This window comes from Peromyscus maniculatus, chromosome 7 (assembly GCF_049852395.1).
Source record: "Peromyscus maniculatus bairdii isolate BWxNUB_F1_BW_parent chromosome 7, HU_Pman_BW_mat_3.1, whole genome shotgun sequence".
NCBI classification, from domain to species: Eukaryota; Metazoa; Chordata; class Mammalia; order Rodentia; family Cricetidae; genus Peromyscus; species Peromyscus maniculatus.
Window position 1 is genome coordinate 48,117,388 of NC_134858.1, and position 20,394 is coordinate 48,137,781.

The 20,394-nt window shown below is 40.0% G+C and overlaps 1 protein-coding gene across 9 annotated transcripts in view; it reads right to left on the minus strand.

Moving 5' to 3' along the window:
- Positions 1-20,394, minus strand: part of Sik2 (salt inducible kinase 2) — a 109,408-nt gene that overhangs the window by 52,294 nt on the left and 36,720 nt on the right. The window contains exon 4 of one of the 9 annotated variants that reach the window (XM_076575356.1): positions 12,045-12,133. The exons of the other annotated variants lie outside the window; for them this stretch is intronic. The gene's annotated coding sequence lies outside the window, so the exon portion shown is untranslated. The remainder of the gene's footprint in view (positions 1-12,044; positions 12,134-20,394) is intronic. 9 annotated transcript variants of the gene reach the window in all.

Consider the following 20,394-nt stretch of genomic DNA (forward strand, 5'->3'; position numbering starts at 1 on the left):
TAGTCAGGTGAACTGTAAGGATGAGGCCATGTTGGGCTAGTTTATTCAGAAATGTGCACTGGGACGTTAAGATTACAGATGGAGCTGGGCGGAGCAGGAACAGTTTTTCAGCAAAGCAATTGCAAACTAGTTAGCAGAACAGTACAAGAAGGTTCCTGAGTAAAAGCTGATAACAGAAAGTCTAGCCCTGTGGTTTCAAGCAACTTTACCCTCTGCTTTTCATTGGTTTCCAGGTTCAATGGTGGGAAGGGTACAACTTAGTAGGCAGGTTCTGAAGAATAAAGTATGATTCAATTCCAGAAGGAAGATAAAAGACACATGGGTTACTTATGGCTAACATCTAAGCCAGGAGTAATTAAACAGACAGCTTTAAAACACGGTCACTTAATCTTAAAAACACTGGGCTATGTTCTCAGCTCTTGGACAAACCAAATTTTGGAAGCTTCAGTTTCTAAGCATATCTAACTAGCATAACCTATAAGTTTACCTTTAATTCATTATCAGTATTTCAATGTATCTCAGCTTTCTGAAGAAAAAAACCATGGCTTGCAAATTCTCCTTGGTGTGTTTCTATCTCATTGTGTCCCCTATAATTTCTAGCACAACTTCCCCCAGAGTACTTATTTAGTACTGGAAGACATCAGATGTATTGTTGGGACAGCTCTAAAACCACTTTTCATTAAGCAGTGGGACTAAGAGGACAAAATCCTAGGTGGAAAAGACACATTGGTAGAAGCTAGAAGAAAACAGATCAAAAATAAAATAAAATAAAATAAAATAAAATGGCTCCAATTTGGGCAATACTGAAGGATCTAATATAAGAATGGAGCCTGAGCTTTTACTTAGGGTAGCATCAGGAACTAAGATCTGGCATCTCATGAAGCTACCTACTGGAAATGTGTAGAGGGAAAGAAATACAACCAAATGAAAAGAACCTTGAAATGTCTCCTTCTAACAGCAAAGAGGAACTGCTCATGTTTACACAACCTGCTGGTCCTATGACCTTGGTCATGATGATCTTGACTACAGGAACAGATACAATTTTGAACAAGGTTTCCTTTTGCAGCCATTAAAATGTTAATGTTGGCAAAAGGACATGACTTCATAGAATTGAATAGCAATTTATCTTCTGCATTAAGTGATGTCTGTAGGTGATTAAAATGGCTAGTCTTGTAGCACTGTGATATGATGCTGTCCTCTGCAAATGTATTGGGCCACATCCATAGCTATTCTGGGATGCACATGGTCCATAGCTCACAGAGTTGGCACACCCAGTTTAGACAGAGTGTGTCTCACTGTGTGTCCCTAGCTCAGTGTCCTACACCTTGTTGCTTAGTCAGCAGTTCCAAAAGCTTGGGGCCCATCTTTCTAACCAATCTTTTCTGTCTGTTTTTTTCCCCTATAAGAAGCAACAGTAGAATTCACTTTGTATGTTTTGTAGACATCTGCACTTTTTTTCTGAATGAACTTGCAACAGCAAGGGAATACATTTGAGTTTAAAAAAACAAAAAAAAACAAAAAAACCAGTTCCATGGAAACGCCAGTCATTGAGGAAGGGGTGGCCCTTGAGATTGGGGCACTGTTCTGTGTTTGTGAAAGTCCAGTTTTCGGTGTCTGTCACACTACCCTGGCATCGTAGTCCTTCTCTGCATTTTTTTCTTTTTTATTATTTTTTTGAGAATTTCATACAATATATTTTGACTGCTGGGCATGGTGGCGCACGCCTTTAATCCCAACACTTGAGAGGCAGAGGCAGGACGATCTCTGTGAGTTCAATGCCAGCCTGGTCTAAAAATTGAGTTCCAGGACAGCCAGGACTGTTATATAGAGAAACTCTGTCTCAAAAAACCAAAAGCAAACAAACAACAAAACAACAACAAAAAATATATATTTTAATCATATTTTTTCTTCCTCTCCAACTCCTCCCAGACCTCCCTTCCTCCCCTCCTTACGTTCTTCCTCTCTTAGAAAAAAAAAAAAAAATCAAAACCAAACCAAATGTAAACAAAATGCAACCAACCAACCAACCAACCCCAGGGACTCTGGTTTGCCTTGGCAGCTACTCCCAAGCACGGACCCTCTTCATCCTCTTGTTCCTTCCTTTTCTAGAGGGAGATCATTTCATGGTAAATCCAGTTTGTTTTCTAATTTTTATTTAATTAGTTTAATGATGTAATCATTATGAAATGTAAGTTGTAAAATTACAATTCCTTCATAATTTTGACTGTACATATAGAAACCTGACACTCTAAAATTTAATAAATATGGTAGAAATAAGTGCTTTATGAATAAAAAAATTTTGATAGAGTTGAACTTATCTAGGCTAAAGCCTTGGGGAAATCCAAGCTTGCTCTATTTGAAATTTAAAGCCCACCATGCACTGCTACTATTGATAGTTAAAACAGAATACCTAATGCACTATTTAAATATTTTTGGACCATTATGTTTCTATAGAAATAAAGATGTCTATTAACCAAACCAGCTGGAAGAAGTCAGTGAGACATCTCAATGTTTTTGGATTTGATCTGTTGAAAACTAAAGAATTAGGAATTAGTATGGATTTACTATTCATATTCAGTGAGTTTCTGGCTTTATGTTTCCTGAGTAAAAACAACCATTCAGGGGGCTGGAGAGATGGCTAAGTGGTGAAGAGCACTGGCTGCTCTTTCAGAGGACCCGGGTTCAATTCCCAGCACCCACATGGCAGCTCACAACTGTCTGTCACTCCAGTTCCAAGGGATCCAACACCCTCACATGAACATACATGCAAGCAAAACATCAATGAACATAAAGTAAAAATAAATAAATCATTAAAAAATCCTTAAAATCAGTTTAAAAAATGCAATCATGCAGATGCATACAAAGACTAAATTCAGAGTACCTTAAATTACTATAATTCAGTTGCAGTTTGTTTTGTGAATGGAATGAAGTTTTATTAAATGCAGGCAACCCCCATGGAACACACATAAAAGACAGAAAAGATATTTTAATTGCTGAGAATAAGGAGTAAGAGTTGGAAGTGTAGTCTTCTGTCTGTATAGAAGGGAAAATCCAAGATGAGAGGACAGTAGGGGTCAAGGAAATGCTATTCCCAAAGGGCAAACCACAGCAAGGTCTAAATCCTGGGTAAATTACTCTTTGCAGAATGGTAGCTAAGGATTAACAGCTTAATTGCTTGTTAACTAAGAGGGTTTTCAATTCACTTTATTAGAATGTGAGTTTGTGAGTGAGTGAGTGAGTGAGTGAGTGAGTGAGTGAGTGAGTGTATGAAAACATTTCAGATTTTATATAGGAGAAAAAATGAAAAGGTTTTTGTTAAACAATTATAATACTTTTGACAAAACAGCAATTGCATAAAGTAGTATTGCTCTTTTTTTATTTAATGAAACAGGATCTCTCTTACTCTATAGTCCAGATTAGCCTTGAACTCATGATCACTCTCCGCCTCAGCCTCCAAAATTCTGGAATTAGGGGCATGAACAATTGCATCTGGCTTCTATATACTAGTAGTAGAAACATTTTTAGATACAGGTAGATTCTAAGAGAAAGAAATGTACATACATGTACAAATGTATTTTTCTATTGCTTTAAACTCTGACCAGCTTAGTGCTAGCAATAAAAATAAGACTTGGCTTATTTAGTGCTATCAATCAAAATAAGCAGACAGGAAAGAACCATATATGAGTCACAATAAAGGATATACTCAATGGAGTTCTTGCCTGGCAAGCACAAGATCTGACTTGCTTCCCAGCCCTCAACAAAGATAATAATAGAAAATTAACTACAATTCTTGCTCTCTTTCAAGCTTTTACTTTATATATTTATTTCCTTTTTGATCTGCCACCACTTGTTCACTCATTAATATTGGCACCTTGCTAACTATCGTCATCTGCCAGCTACTCACTAAGCGCACACAGACATCTCCTGTACACTTCAAACTGAACACATCCCCACAGAACTCCAGGTCACTGCCCCTGAGCCCGCACCTTCCCTCCCTTTCTGACATAGCCATGCACTACTTTATTTCTAAAGTTAACCACTAGAGTTCTTTTCTCTCTCTCAATCCAACCTATCAGCAAATCCACTCAACTTTAACTTTGACATTTCACCATTATTATTAAATTCCATCAGTCCCTCTCTGGTACAGGCCACCACTTCCTTGCCCAAACTATTGAGATAATTTCTCAGCTAGTTTTCCTAATTTTGCTGGCTCTCAGTCTCCCAGTTTTGATACAACAGCCACAGTGATCCTGTTAGTCTTTGGCTTATGCTCTTCCACTAGCTTACCATACTGGTTGATCACAGTAAAAATCTCTACATGATGCAACACTGAAAATAGCTTAAAATTTGATTTAAAATAGACTAAGTCTCAAAATTATATAAATATAACAAAGTGTGATTAACTTCAGGTCAGACCTAAGATATGTATGCAAATTCATTAATGGTGTTTATTTAAGCCAATCTCTTTGAGGCAGGATTACATTTACAAGTTTGAAAGTGTAAGAGTCTAAGTATGCTCAGTGCAATATTACTCGAAATAATCGAAACCAAGCAATATTCTAAAAATCCATCAGTAAAGGAATGGCATACGAGAGAATTCCATGAAGCTGTTAAAAAGCATGATGTGTATGCATCAGCATGGAAGATTCTCCTATGCCTCTTACGCACCCCCGTTCCCTCTGAATTACCTTCTCATTGAAGCAACTTCTAGTCACCTTTCAAGAAACTGATCCCAGAACATCATCTCATTTAAGAAGCTGTCTACCCTCTGCTAGGAATCAGGTACTTAACATGTTTGTTGAATAGGATAAAGGACAAAATAAACACACACACACATATTAACACTTGCACACAAACATCAGGTGGTGCTGCTGCATGCCTTTAATCCCACTTGCACTTGGGAAGCAGGAGGATCTCTGTGAGTTCAATGCTAGCCTGGTCTACAGAGCTAGTTCTAGGATAGCCAAGGTTACACACAAAAGCCTATCTCAACCCCCATGCCCCCACTCTTTAATTAACTTGAAATTTCATTATGAAAATCACTTGGTCTCTATTTTGTTTTTGCTTTGAATATAATATAATTTATTTGTATGCCGCAGTATCTACTACTGATAAGGAACTACAGCCTCTTCCAGCAATCTTAAACATTATATGGAAATGCACTGCAATAAGGAGGTGGGTTTTTTTCATAGTTTTAATATATAATTAAAACAACTGTCTTAGTCACTGTTCTAGTGCTATGAAGAAACACAATGATCAAATGCAACTCTTATAAAAGAAAGCATTTAATAGGTAGCTTGCTTAGTTTCAGAGGGTTAGTCTATTATCATCAAGGTCGAGAGCATGGTAGCAAGCAGGTAGGCACTGGAGTAGTAGCTGAGGGCTATATCCTGATCCATAGGCAGAGAAAGAAAGACAGGACAGGAGGGAGGGAGAGGGAAAGACTGGACCTGGTGTAGATTTTTGAAACCTTCAAAGCCTACCCCCAGTGACACATTTCCTCCAACAAAGTCACACCTACTCCAAAAAGGCCACACCTCCTCATCCTTTCAAACAGTTCCACTCCCTAGTGACTAAGCATTCAAACATAGAAGCTTTTGGGGGCCATTGTTATTCAAACCACCACAAACAACATACAATTACTTATTTGTGATGATTAATCTTGATTGTCAACTTGGTGGAGTTTATAATCACCATGGAAATGAATCTTTAGGCACATCTTTGGGGGATTATTTAGATTCATTTAATTGAAGTGGGGACCCACTCTTTTTATTTTATTTTATTTTATTTTATTTTATAACACCATTCAGTTCTACATACCAGCCACGGGTTCCCCTATTCTCCCCCCTCCCACGCCCTCCCCTTACCCCCAGCCTACCCCCCATTCCCACCTCCTCCAGGGCAAATCCTCCCCTGAGGACTGCGATCAACCTGGTAGACTCAGTTCAGGCAGGTCCAGTCCCTTCCTCCCAGACTGAGCCAAGTGTCCCTGCATAAGCTCCAGGTTTCAAACAGCCAACTCATGCACAGGATTTGGGGGACCCACTCTTAATGTGGGCAGTGCCATCCTATGGACTGGGGCCATAAATCCCCTTTCTCTTCTCTGTATAAATTCATCCTGTCAGTTCTCTTCCTCTAGAGAAGCCTGGCTAATACAGGACTATGATATTAGACAAAGGGGGAGGGGAGAAGAGACCCACACTAACCTCAATCTTATCAAATACTAAAAAAAAGTTCAAAACCCTGGTGAATATGTATTAAATGAAAAGAACGGCCAACCACCCAGTATTTTTAGAAGGACACTGTTCCAGTCTTTTACATTTAGCGTCCAGATTGGAAGTTGCTATTTACTTGCCTGCTTCCTAGTCCCCATTCCCGCTTGTACCCTAGACTCTGCATCCTGACATGGGCTCTCCTTACTGTGTCACCGTCTTCCCGTGACTATCACTTGCAGTTCCATCAGCACACACTCACACCCAAGACAATTCCTGCCCCTGCTCAGACCACCTGAAAACTTCTGAGGTTTCCCTCTTGATGTCTGATATATGGAGTAAAAATACAAATTTAAGTTCTAGTCCAAACTTTGACCACAAACTGGGTTTACCTCATCATTTTAAAACATATTTTTAATCAAGATAATCAATAGTTATTAATCATTACCATATTGAAAATTTCTATATTTCTCTATTATTTTGTGGTGCTGAGATTAAACTAAAACCTAGGGTCTCATACACACTAGGCTAAATCATTATTCTCTCTAACAAAATCTTTTTCTTGTTTCTAAAATCTGATCTGTGTCATCACACATCTGTAACCTCACACGATCATTTCAGGCACTGCAAATCACTTAGTATTTAGAAAGTTTACTCTATCCCTCTTGTTCTTTCAAACAATATAGAAAGTTCAGCATGGTGGCACACACCAGTGATCCTAACACTCGGAAGGTTGAGCTATCTACTCAGTTCCAGGCCAGTCCAAGCAACAGAGACCTTATCCTTAAACTAAAATAATAAAGTAAAATAAGACCAAATCAAATAGTCTAACAGGATAATGACTGTACTTGCATTCTGTGACAGAGTATTAATATGTCATGATTATTTCTGTCCTGTCAATTTCTGCCCTTGGCTAGTATTACCTCTAGGATTGGCTAACTAGCTTTTCCCTAAAATTTACATTCAAGTTCCCTTTTTAGGCCTAATATGACATTATAAATGCATACTGTTTCAAGAATTTAAAAAAAATTGGTGGTAAAGTTTAAACTGAAACTCCAGAGAGTTATCAGTCTTATGTAAAAACCACGAACAAGTCCTCAAACTGAGAAGAGGTAATAATAAAACATTTAGTATTTAGGTTTTCCTTAGTGTCACAAAAAAAAAAAAAGATTATTAAACTTAGAGGTTAAAAAAAATGAAGGCAACCTACACTTGAAAGAGAAAAGTCTGTTGCTGGCTGCTGTTACCATCAGCATTAAAAGCACACAGTAGTTTAAAAAACAATTTTTGATTATATTTTATTCACTCATTCTGTGCATGTATACATGGCATATTGCATGTGGAGGTCAGGATAACTTATCTTTTACCATCTTCTAGTTTCAAATATTCCTTTTTACCAAAATATAAGGGCTGATTTAAATTAGAGTGTCCCAGCCAGTTGTAGTAGTACACAACTTTAATCTCAGCACTTGGGAGGCAGAGGCAGGCAGATCTCTCTGAGTTGGAGTCCAGCCTGGTCTACAGAGCAAATTCCAGGACAGCCAAGGCCAAACAGAAAAACGCTGTCCCGAAAACCAAAACCAACCAACCAACCAACCAACCAAATAAATAAATTAGAACATCCCTTTTTAACTCCACAAAGACTTCAATTAACTTTTATTTTATTTTATTTTTTTTTTTTTAAATCAAGTTTTTTTTATAGATTTATTTATTTATTATGTACACAGAAGAGGGTCTCATTACAGATGGTTGTGAGCCACCATGTGGGTGCTGGGAATTGAACTCAGGACCTCTGGAAGAGCAGTCGGTGCTCTTAACCTCTGAGCCATCTCTCCAGCCCCAATTAACTTTTATAAAAGGTCATGAACAGAGAACACATCCATCTTCTAGACAGGGCCTTGGGGATGTCTGAAACAAACTCCCACCCCCTTCTGCCATATCACAATTTATTAGGTACTCTGGTGACTAAAACGGTTTTGGACTTGTTCCGTAAGATGAGCTGCAATCTCCAGTGTGCACTCCCTGAAGATCCTCATGTAGTCCGGTGCTAGTGCATGAGAGTCCCTTGAAAAACTAGCTAGGTTTCCTCCAGCATCACACACAAGAGCCTTTACCCTGTCTGCTTCTTGCCAAGAGGGTAACCTCAGTCACAGTTCAAACCAGGCTGTTTGGAACTCTCCAAGGTTCTGACATCTAATGGTGGGCTAGCATCCTCAGAAGCAGCAAAAGAAAAACTGAAGTCCTAAGCAAACAGGAAATCAGTGGTCCTTGGTCATTTCTAAATTTCCATTCTCATGACTCACATTCAGTTACAACCCATCCCTGCTTTATATTTGCCTTATGGGCTCCTGGTGTACACCAAATCCTGTCAAAATACCCTAATCTATTCTTATTTCTCACATCCACTATTTCAGAATTAGAGTTCAATAAGTTTTAGAAGAAAAGTTTAACCTCAATTTGATTGACATAGCAGGGCTACTGCAATTGGAAAAAATAAAATTATAAATTCTTAGGCCTGCTTCTTCCTTCTTAGAAAGTGTACTAAAGGCCCCAAGCTAAGGGAAAGTGGGAAAAGATAAGGATGATGTGATCAGCAGGAGTAACAGTTTTCCCTTTCCTACCTGCCCATCTGAATCCAGGGAGCAGAGAAATAAGAGGCAGTCTACAGTGTCCTGCTTGCTAGTCTATCTGTTTAATAGGAGGTGTGTATGTGGGGGTGAGGATGGAGTTGAAGGTGGAATAATGTATCAAAGAATTGTCAGAATCAACCCCAAAAGAACTCTTGACTTTTATTTTACTCTTCCACACCCCACTCTGCCCAGTACCGAGTTCATGGTGCATCAAAATTTTCCTATGAGGAGACATAGTCAGAAGATGTCATTTTCCCCAAGAAATTTTACAAGTCTTTCAAAAAATAGTTTCACAGAGAAACAAGGAAAGGGCAAGGCTATGAAACTAGCCAGGCACTAAACTGATTAGGAGTTTTTGCACCAACTAGATGGAGGAAGAGATAAATCACTGCATGATGTTTGCTTGGTCCTAGCCTACTTTTCCTCTACCTTCTCGTTGGGGGTTACACAATGGTTCTAGCACAGGATCCACAGTTACAATGTTTGCTTTCAAATTCAACTGCCATCACTGGTTAGCTGTGTGACTGGGCAGGCTACTTTCTTGTGCTGTGGTTTCCACTGCACACTACAGATAACTATTTCAAAAGGTTTTATGGAGAATTAAGTAACTAGGGTTAAACAGTTAAAATAAAACCTAGAGCATAGTGTGATGAGTGCCTATTTACTCTTACATTCAAATTTCACCCTGAAGCTGACTGCTTCCTTCCCCTGCACCACTATTTCCTGAATGCAGGCCACTGACACTTCATGCTTGAATCTTGGCAAATGGCCCTAAACCAGCGGTTTCCAACCTGTAGGTTGAGACCCCTTGTGGAGGGGGGTGTCGAATGGCCCTTTCACAGGGGTTGCCTAAGACCACTGAAAAACACAGATATTTATAGTACGATTCCTAACAGTAGCAAAATTAGCTATGAAGTAGCAATGAAAATAATTTTATGGTTGGGGGAGGTCACCGCAACATAAGGAAGTGTATTAAAGGGTTGCAGCATTAGGAAGGTTGAGAACCACTGCTGTCTCTCTCTCCGTTCCAGCCTGTTTTCCAAACACAAGTCAGAGTGATTACTGAAAATGAAGTGCCACATCATGCACTTCACTGGCTTCCAGCTGCACTCAGCATAAAAAGTTCAAGTCCTTACCATGGTCTACTAGATCCTCCAGGATCTAACTATTGCTCACCCGCAATCCTCCCTCCTTATCTCTTTGGCTACTGCTACTCACTCTGTCATCCTGGGTTCCTACCTCAAAGTCCTTGCTGCTCTCTGTACTTAGAGGCTCGAGGCTCACATTGTTTTCTTCCTTAGAGATTCAAGTCTATAAATCAATTCATCAGAATGTTGCTCTAAGCATCATTATGCAGACCCTACTTTTCTCTTGCTTAATTCCTGTTAGCATTCTTGATCACTTGTCATGTTGTATGTTTGTTTTCTTTTGTCTATCTACCTATCTACATAAACTTCAAGGGATTGACAATAATTTTGAGGAGCTAGGTTTCATCCCCCCCCGCCCCCATCCTTAAGTCTAGAACAGTACTTGGCATACAGTAAAAGTTCAAAAAATATTATAGCTGCTTTCCTGCTGAGCTCCTGGCCTGGTTCCAGAGAGTAGCACCTAGCCCTAATCCATCCTTTGTTGTACCGACACCTTTTGTTTCTCTTTCTCTCTTTTATTATTATTATTATTATTACTATTATTATTTTATTTTACAATACTATTCAGTTCTACATAACAGCCACAGATTCCCTTGTTCTCCCACTTCCTGCCACCCTTCCCTTCCCCCCAGCCCACTCCCCATTCCCATCTCCTCCAGAGCAAGGCCTCCCCCAAGGACTGAGATCGACCTGATAGACTCAGTCCAGGCAGGTCCAGTCCCCTCCTCCCAGATTGAGCCAAGTGTCCCTGCATAAGTCCCAGGTTTCAAACAGCTAACTCATGCAATGAGCCCAGGACCTGGTACCACTGCCTAGATGCCTCCCAAACAGATCAAGCCAATCAACTGCCTCACCTATTCAGAGGGCCTGATCCTGTTGGGGGCCCCCTCAGCCTTTGGTTTATAGTTCATGTGTTTCTATTCATTTGGCTATTTGTCCCTGTGCTTTATCCAACCTTGGTTTCATCAATTCTCGTTCATTCTTTCTCGTTAATTAGACTCCCGGCGCTCCACCTGGGGCCTAGCCATGGATGTCTGCATCCAGATTCCTCAGTCCTTGGATGTTTCTCTTATTGCCCTATGTGAATCTTGTCTGAGAGTCAAGGATCAGAGAGTCTCCCAAGAATCAAGGGCCTATGCAAAACTTGGTTCAGGAAACCCAGAAAACCATGGTACCTGAGAAATCAAGGAATTTGCACTTGGCATTTCATCTCTGGGAGCTGCTTTCAGGTTGCTTTGAAGGTATGGAAATTAATTGGCTAAACTGAAATTAGAGAGAAATAAAAATGCCCTAAGCGAGGGGAGAGTGCTTCAGTCCTTCGAGGCTGGACCCCCCTGCAGCCATGAAAGGCTAAATTCATTCTTAAGATGCCTCTGAGTCTCCTTCCCATGGATCCACGTGAACCCACACACCCGTGCCGTGATACACAGTGACATTTCTCGAATTATTTAATGAATAAATATTTGCTGTTATAGTGCCTAGGACATGCTCTTTACACCATATTATTCTAACTGCTCCCTTTCTTCTGTTTATTGTTCTTCCTACACACATCTACATCCTTTAACTGACACACTGCTTTCATAATGTACTTCTTCTGTTCAAGAACACTGCTCTCTCATCTAAGCAGGCCCTGAGTGTTCTTGGAAGATAGATGCACATGATCTGGGAGATGAATGCAGTTTGGAAAACACAAGATAAAAAGCATCTTTTGTTATTACTAGGGATTTTTCGGTCTTTAATTTACCCATATACAGTGTAATTCTCTACTTTTGATGATAGAATCCTTTTGCAAGGATCAGGTTAAGAACTGGCTGGACGTGGAACACATCATAAATACTAGCTCACAGAAATATCAACTGTCATTTTCAAAAGTGACCATCAGCTGGGAGTGATGGCACACACTTTTAATCCTAGTACTGGGAAGGCAGAGGCAGGCAGCTCTCTCAATTTCAGGTAAGCCTGGCTTACATAGAGAGTTCTAGTTCAGCCAGTGCTATATAGTTATACCCTGCTTCCAAATGAATGAATGAGAAAAAAAAATGTAATCATCAAACCTGGGTGTGCTACAAGAGTATAATCCCAATCTTCAGAGAGCAGAAGCAGACTCACACAAGCTTCAGTCCAGCCTGGGCCACATGAGATCCTTTCCCAAACAAAATAAAAACACAAAAACAAAATAACAATGACAATAAAAACAAAATAAAAAAGAAAGTAACCACTGGGCTCTAGATGAACCCCAAAAGATCTTGGTGTGTAGTAGAATTTCTAAATAGTCTTATTAAATAAGAAACACAGAGCCAAATGCAGAGGTAATAGCCAGAGATCAGAGAACAAGCAAAGAGCCACGACTACCTTATCTTACCACCTGGCTGCCGTCACTTCCCCAGAGAGAGCTTCTTCTTGCTGACCTGCGCTTTTATTGCTTTCCTGTTCCGCCTTCTCGTTGGCTCTAAGCCCAGCCACATGACTTTCTCGTCACTGCCTGTCTATATAGACCTCCAGGTCTCTATGGTTGGCACTGGGATTAAAGGTTCACGTCATCACGCTTGGCTGTGTCCTTGACCATGCAGAGACTCTGCCTGCCATGTGATTGAATTAAGGGCGTGGTTTACCACTGCCTGACTTCTGTTCTTGGCTCGATATGACCTCTGATCTCCAGGCAAACTTTATTTATTAACATACAAATAAAATATCACATTTCAGCACAAACAAAATATCACCACATTGGTGTCCTTCCTGCAGCCTCTACATTTTGTTGCTTCTCCTTCTTACCAACAAGGGTTACTAAGATACCAATTAGGAATGGACTTGCCCAGCATGAGCAATGTCCTGAATTTAATCCCAGGACCACTACCCCTGCCGACACCCCACCTAAAACAAGAAGAAAAAAAAAATTAGGACCAAATTAGAAATGTATTATTACAGTCTTTGAAAAGAGAATTTCTAACCTACTTTAATTTTCCTTTTTCCTTCACAGTTCTTTTTGTTTGTTTCGAGAAGGGGTCTATGTTGCCCCAGAACTTGATATGTAGATGAGGATGGCCTCAAACCTACAGAAACCCCATGCCTCAACCTCCTGAGTGCTGGGAGTAAAGATGTGCACCACTACACCCAGCCCTCCTCCATAGTTTTATTTTTCAATGATGTTGTACTTTGAATATTTTCCTTACATACTATATCAAAGCGATGGGGGTGAATGCAGATACTCAGTACTTTTAGACTCATTCCAATAACCACTGTGCACAAATTTAACATGATACAGACCTTGCGAAAACTTATTCTCCTTTCTAGAAGTTAAAACTCAAAGTCATATTAGATAACATGGATTGGATATTAAATATAGGATGAAGTTTTAGAAAATTATGTCTTAATTCCTACTATTCCCTTGTATGGTATGCTCATTATGAGCAAAGGGCTTTGCATAAATTACAAATTTTGCAAAATTGTCATATGACTGATATTTTTATGTAAAAGAATAAGATGTACTATCACTAAAACCAATGCCTCAGTATGAAAAAAAATCTGTGCAAGAACTGTGTCTTTAAGAATGGGGAAGGAAGATAAGCCAGAAATGGCACATGCCTTTAAACCCAGTACTTGGGAAGCAAATCTCTCTGTATGTTAGAGGCCAGCCTGGTCTACATAACAAATGGTCTAAGCCACTCAGGGCCACACAGTGAGACTCTGCCTCAAAAATTAAAACAAAAAATTCAGAAGCTAGATCTAAAAGAGGCATGTAGCAGACATACTTCAGGGGACCCATACATCCTTCTGGGAGGCCTGCTCGCTGTTCTAAGCAGCTTCAATTTATGCCACATATAAGTCGCGTTAGTCAGCTGCATGAGATTATAACACTTCTGAAGTAACTTGCTTCTGGCCAGCTCTACCCCAGTCTGAGCGACCCCTTGGTGGGAGCATATGGAGGAGGAAGCCGCCCACCTTGTGGCAGCTGAAAATGAAAGAAAGACAGGAGGGGTCTGGTACCCCAACATCCCTTTTCAGGGCATATTCCCAGTAACAGTGGGACCCACACAAAGCCCCATATCGTAACGATTCCAACACCGCTCAATAATCCCAACTCTAGGAACAAAGCCTCTACCACATGAACTTTGAGAGAAGCTTGTCTGAAGCACAGCATATACTACTATGTATTAAATATGTAGTATATGATACGTATGTACACACCTGACCAAATGATAATTATAGCACACTATCTTTTATACTGATGGAACTCTAATTTTCTTCAGGCAACATTCCCACAGTAATTTTCACTTTAAAAGAACACGTTAGTCAGGTGTGGTGTCCCCTGCCTATAATCCAAGCACTAGAAAGGTAGAGTTAGGAAAATCATGAGGTCAGGGTACTCTTAGCTAGATAGTAAGTATGAGGCTGGCCTAGGTTATATGAGGCCCTGGAGAGAGAGAAGGGGAGGAGGGGATAGGATGAAGGAGAGACAAGGAAGGAGATGGAGAAGAGGGGAGAAGGAAAGGAGAGTGGGAGACAGGTAAGGTACATCATTACTACTCCCTTCTTCTTCCCAGCTATGCCTTCCTTCATTTCAGAGGAAATCACGAATTTCCCACAGACGAGCCTGAATAAACCATTCAGGCGCACACACTATTATTCTCTTGCTGGTACTTATGGGCTTCGGAATGCCGCATTTTGGTTTACTCACTCTTCTGTATCAGCCCCATGAATCCAGACATCTCTACTACAAACCCATCAACAAACCTGAGGGGAAATGGGCTCATTTTTAAGAAAGACTTCAGGATCATCTCACTTCTGAGAAAAAGCCAGAGGAATCAATGGCCACTTTCTGCTGTAAGTGCTGTTAGTGGGGACAGTCCACCAAAAGTTACAGGTGACACTGATGGCCAAGTGAGGGATGTAGAATGTGCGTGCGGTTCTTGGGAACACGGCTGAGTCTATTATCAACTAACTCGGAAGGCTGTCCTTCCTAGTGTGGAGATGAGACATTTCCTCACACCTCAGACAGTCTGAGTCAGTTTTTAGTACTTGTAATAAAAAGCTGCTTGATCTGAAGGGATACTGTGAGTTAGATTGAAAAGGGAGTTGTGCTAGGTGGTGGTGGCGCAGGCCTTTAATCCCAGCACTTGGTAGGTACAGGCAGGCAGATCTCTGAGTTCAAGGTCAGCCTGGTCTACAGAGTGAGTTCCAGGACAGCCAGGGCTACACAGAGAAACCCTGTCTTGAAAAACCAAAAAAAAAAAAAAAAAAAAAAAAAGAAAGAAAAGGGAGTTGCATCAGATCTTCTCTGTCGGGAAAATGAGAGACAAAGAGGGAGGCTGCCAGTTCGTTGTAAAAACTGAGCTGACATGGTATATATAAACAGGAACTTGTAAGAGCAGATAGGAAAAAAGCTGGGAGGCAGAGGAGGGACAGAGGACTGTAAATAGCAAGAAACAAGAGGCTGCTCTAAAGAACAGGGCCATTCCTTTAGGAGGGGATTTCATTTGGCTTTCTAATTCCCAGGATGGCTCAGTTAGGCTACCTTGCTTTCCCCTGAATCCCACGGAGATTTCTTGATAAGCCTATACTGTGCACCCCATAAAAAGGCGGTTTTTGGGCAGAGAGTGTTCCATCATTTAGCTAAGCTACATGGGGGGTACAAGGAAAGGAAAAACTACTTAGGCCAAAATTTCAAATGAAAATAGCAATAGCTGAGGGAGATGAAGGATTTAAGAATGGTTTCAATGACAGAAAATATAACAAAGAAGACTATACACATAAATAAAATACAGAAAGATGTGCTTAATTAGTGCAGTACAAATGGACCTTAAAAGCGAATACAACACCAAGTGTCAGAGTGTTCTCATGACAGAAAGGCTTCTGAGCCAGCATTAGAGTTTCAAATGTTTTCCTGCTCAGATTCTGACCTTTCTTTCATTCTCAGGCTTTTAAAGAGAGACACCAGAGCCCGATACTTCTCTCTGCAATCGCTTTCTCATCTCACGTCTCTCTTCTTCACTTCCTCCTCTCCAGGTAAGCTCTGTCAATACTATCCCACATTAGTCTTGAGTAAATTCACTCAGGTTCCTGACAGGGCATCTCTATGGTTTTAGATTTTTCAATTCTAAAACAAATCAATCTTTCTAAAGCAGAACTCAGAACATGTCATGTCTCCATTTAGAAATTTAAGAGCTCTTCCCTGCCTGCCAGATCAAACGCGCACAGGTTACTCCTTAGTCTAGTTAGCATGCAGAGCTCCACTGTCTTCTAGGGCCTTACTCTCCTTTCCTAGTACCTCCTCCTCCTCCCCACCCTCCTGCCCCCGTGTGCTACAGTCAAGCTGAACTGCTTTGTTCTCCAGGTAAACCTCATAACTTTCTATTTCTGTAGTTTTTTCACTCTACCTTCATCTGAAATTGCACCCCACCGTGCAAAATCTAAACTATCTTCATAGGGGTTGCGGAGCAGCTGTATATTCTATTCTGATTAATAAGATCAACATATGAATAGATCAAAAGTAGAAATATGAAAAATCCCTGAACGGTTTCAAATTCTCTAATACTTTACCCAAACAGGAAGAACGTGGCCCCCTAAAAAGGAGTTTACCAAAAAATGTAGCAGCAACCCAAGTCCTATCCAGAGATATATCATACATCAAGCAGAACATGTTTTCAACAGCCTTTCATGTTCCAAATCAAATGCCATCTCATGAAAAAAAAAAAAATCCTGCCTTGCTTTTTAAGTTTGCTTATTGAGACAGGAGTAGGTCTCAGATATTCTAAGATATTTGAAAGCAAAAATCCACACTGAACAAACAACAAATACACCCCCCAAACAACAAAACCTTACTTAAATTGAAGTTCACAACATGAATAACGCTAACAAGTTATAAATACTCAATAAACATTCATAAATGTATTATGAGGCTATTGGCAAACAAAAGGACACTGAGGTCTCCTTTTCTATCTTCAGACTAGACTAAAAAAATCCTTCTCAAGGAATTGCACGCTATAGAGGGCAATCGTGTTAGTGAAGGTGTAAGTGTGCTGTGATTTGGAATTCAAGTCCTACCACTCACTGTGTGCTGGTGCTGGGAGATGGGAGCTTAATGAGATGAGCCCATCACCAGGGCTCCTCTCTTGTGACGGGGACAAAGACCCCTAGGAAAGAGGCTTCCTGTAGCCTTTTGTCTGTGGCCTTTTCTACCTTTTATTATTTGAACACACAAAATTACTTCCCACAGAGTATGAAATGTGCTCCTGAGTAAGTTCTGAACTTAGACTCCCTAGCCTCCAGATATGTGAGAAATAAATTTCTAATCATAAATTACCCACTCAGATATTAAAACAGCAAAAAACAAACTGAGACAGAGTATGAGAACACACATTAAATGTGTTATTACATTAAGAAAAAAATAAAATTTGTGCAGCGGTGGCGCACGCCTTTAATCCCAGCACTTGGAAGGCAGAGCCAGGCGGATCTCTGTGAGTTTAAGGCCAGCCTGGTTTACAGATCGAGATGATCCAGGACAGGCACCAAAACTACATGGAGAAACCCTGTCTTGAAAAACCAAAGAGAGAGAGAGAGAGAGAGAGAGAGAGAGAGAGAGAGAGAGAGAGAGAGAGAGAGAGAGAGAGAGAGAGAGAGAGAGAGAGAGAGAGAGAAGCTTCTGAGATAAGTTAGAAAACTGAATGGGAATTGGGCAATTAGTTTATTAGCAACTAAAATTTTAACTTCATATCATGAGTTGTTTTATTTGGAATGCAAAGTAACTGACAGTAAATATCATATATTATATGGAAACAAAAACATGAAACAAAAATGCAGAGGGAATTCAGCATAATTAGCAAGAGCATTTCAGAAACAAACTGAATGGGCCATTCTGCATGATGAATTGCTGCTCCTGTTTCTTTCCACTAACCTCCAGGAGGTTCTCCAAAAAGATCTTACACCAGTTATTTCAGAGTGCAGAGGAGGAACTAGTGAGTTGTGTATCTATGCATGGGTAATGAATAACAAACTAGCCTGAAGTGACCTAAGAACCAGGACACTAGTGCCCCTATGTTAGGGCCTTATTTGCAATCTGAACAAAATTATCTTCATATGAGTATGTTTAGGGCATTGACACTTCTTGGTAAGTTAAGAAGTTACATACTCTCATCCTAGCACTCAGAGGGCAGAGGTAGGAGGATCTCTGAGTTCAAAGTCCAGCCTGGTCTACCGAGGGAATTCCAGGCCAGCCATGGACACTCAGAGAAACAATGTCTTGAAAAACAAAACAAAACAAAAAAGAAATGTCATACTCTCTAGAGCCATTAGCAACAGGGAAATAGTTAAAATCAATATAAACATAAAACAGACTTGGTCAAGTAAGTCTGTTTTAGTTCAAATCAGTACTTATTAATGTTAAAGAATCAATTCTCTCAATCACTTAATAAACAAAGTGGTCTAAGCACTCTGACAGGTACTGAAGACAAATTACAAGCAAGAAATACTCTTTGGCCTTAAGGAGTTCAGTTTGACAGCAAGTACAGCTTGGAGAGGTATGTACAGGCCATACGAGCACAGAGATGAGAACTCCACCTAGTGTGTGTAAAGAGAGGCCTCACAGGCCACTGTTCCTTCCGAGCTTAGAGTGCTAACATTACTCCATAGAATGAATCTCTTATTGCTGTTCCGTCAATAACATCTTGACTACTGCCCCTGTCATTGCCAAAAGCCTATATAGAAAGCCAAAATGAAGCACATTCTCCACACAGAGCATTCGTTAATACAAATTTAAGGCAGTTTGGCACTGCATGTCTGAAATACTAGCACTGAGAAGGCTAAGGCTAAGTACAAGGCCAACTAAGGCTCGAGACATTTTAGACTATATAGTGAGACTCTGCTTTCTGAAAATCAAGAAACATTTGGTTAAAAATTAATTCTCTAGTGTCATTTACCTATATTTGAAGGATCCACTGACAGATGTTATTAATGCATTATAGAATAATGCTTCATGTATTCTGATTTCTTGATTTCTCTCAAAGGAATGACTGTATGTATTCTGAAATCAGATTTCATACTCAGATTATCTTCTGAACTATTTACCTCTCCAGTGAAAAAGAAAACAAGCCCCAACCTTGGGGGCTTCACTTCATGTTTAACAGGCATATTCTACACAAAGCGTTTACACAATGCTCCTCTACAAGTATGGAGCTGATGGATATACAGATTCTTAATAAGACACAACAGATGGACATGGTGAGCGAAACATGGTGAAGACTGAGGAGAAGAGGCAGTTGATGACAAGCAGAAAACCGCACAATTCTCACTTGCATTTATGTGTGGGAAACTAATTAAAAGCTACTTAAGATGCCTGTCTTAGAGCTGTACAGCAATGCTTTGAAAAGTCACTTGTACTTATTGAACCATGAGCATATTAAAAATTTACCTTAATTTGAAATGTCATAATTGGGTATTTAGATATCGAGAACTATAAGCAATCAGGGTTTGTTTAGTTCTCACAACTGAGTCATTGGAAATAAGTAAGGAAAGAGGCAGGTCATCAATACCTATTTGACCCAACAATCTGACGGTGTCCATGTGCTGTTTGAATCAAGATCTTGGAGTGTTTTAAAGTGCAAAGATTAAAAACCTCCAGCAAAAGAAAAAAAAAAAAAGATCAAATAACAATTAGCTATGGTAAGTAAATTAAAAATTCTGCAGAGAAAAGGAAATCAGCCACTCAATTCCTGTGGAATTTTTCTGTTTGTTGGTACAATTGATTGACCAGCTTGATAGAGATTCTGAGAGCTTTTTGTCCTGTTCAAATGCAATGATGTTATGTTGAAAGCTGAAATATACTGCAGGAATTCATTGAGAGTCACAAGATCACTACTATGTTACACAACAGAAAAATATTTACTAACAAACTTTATCATAATCATGTTCTACCTAAACAACCTCTATTTTTACTTTCCTCATAGTATTTTTTTATTCAAAACCTTAATGATGGATCCCATCTTAAAATTGGTTCTCAAATTCTAAGTCACATACACGCAAGTCCCAAAGAATGGCCAGCCAATAAAATGCAATAAGCACGAGGACTTCAAAGAGGTATACACACTATAAAAATTTAGGTAACTTTCAAGAGAGTGGACAGACTGAGAAGGGAAGGGCAGTTCACAACATGGACCATGATGGCCAGGCTGTCAGTCTGCCTAGGAAGCACTCTACCCACTTTCTTTTTTTTTTTTTTTTTGGTTTTTCGAGACAGGGTTTCTCTGTGTAGCTTTGCGCCTTTCCTGGGACTCACTTGGTAGTCCAGGCTGGCCTCGAACTCACAGAGATCCACCTGGCTCTGCCTCCCGAGTGCTGGGATTAAAGGCGTGCGCCACCACCGCCCGGCTTCTACCCACTTTCTTAATTCAAGAGTTTTAAGGGAGAAAACCA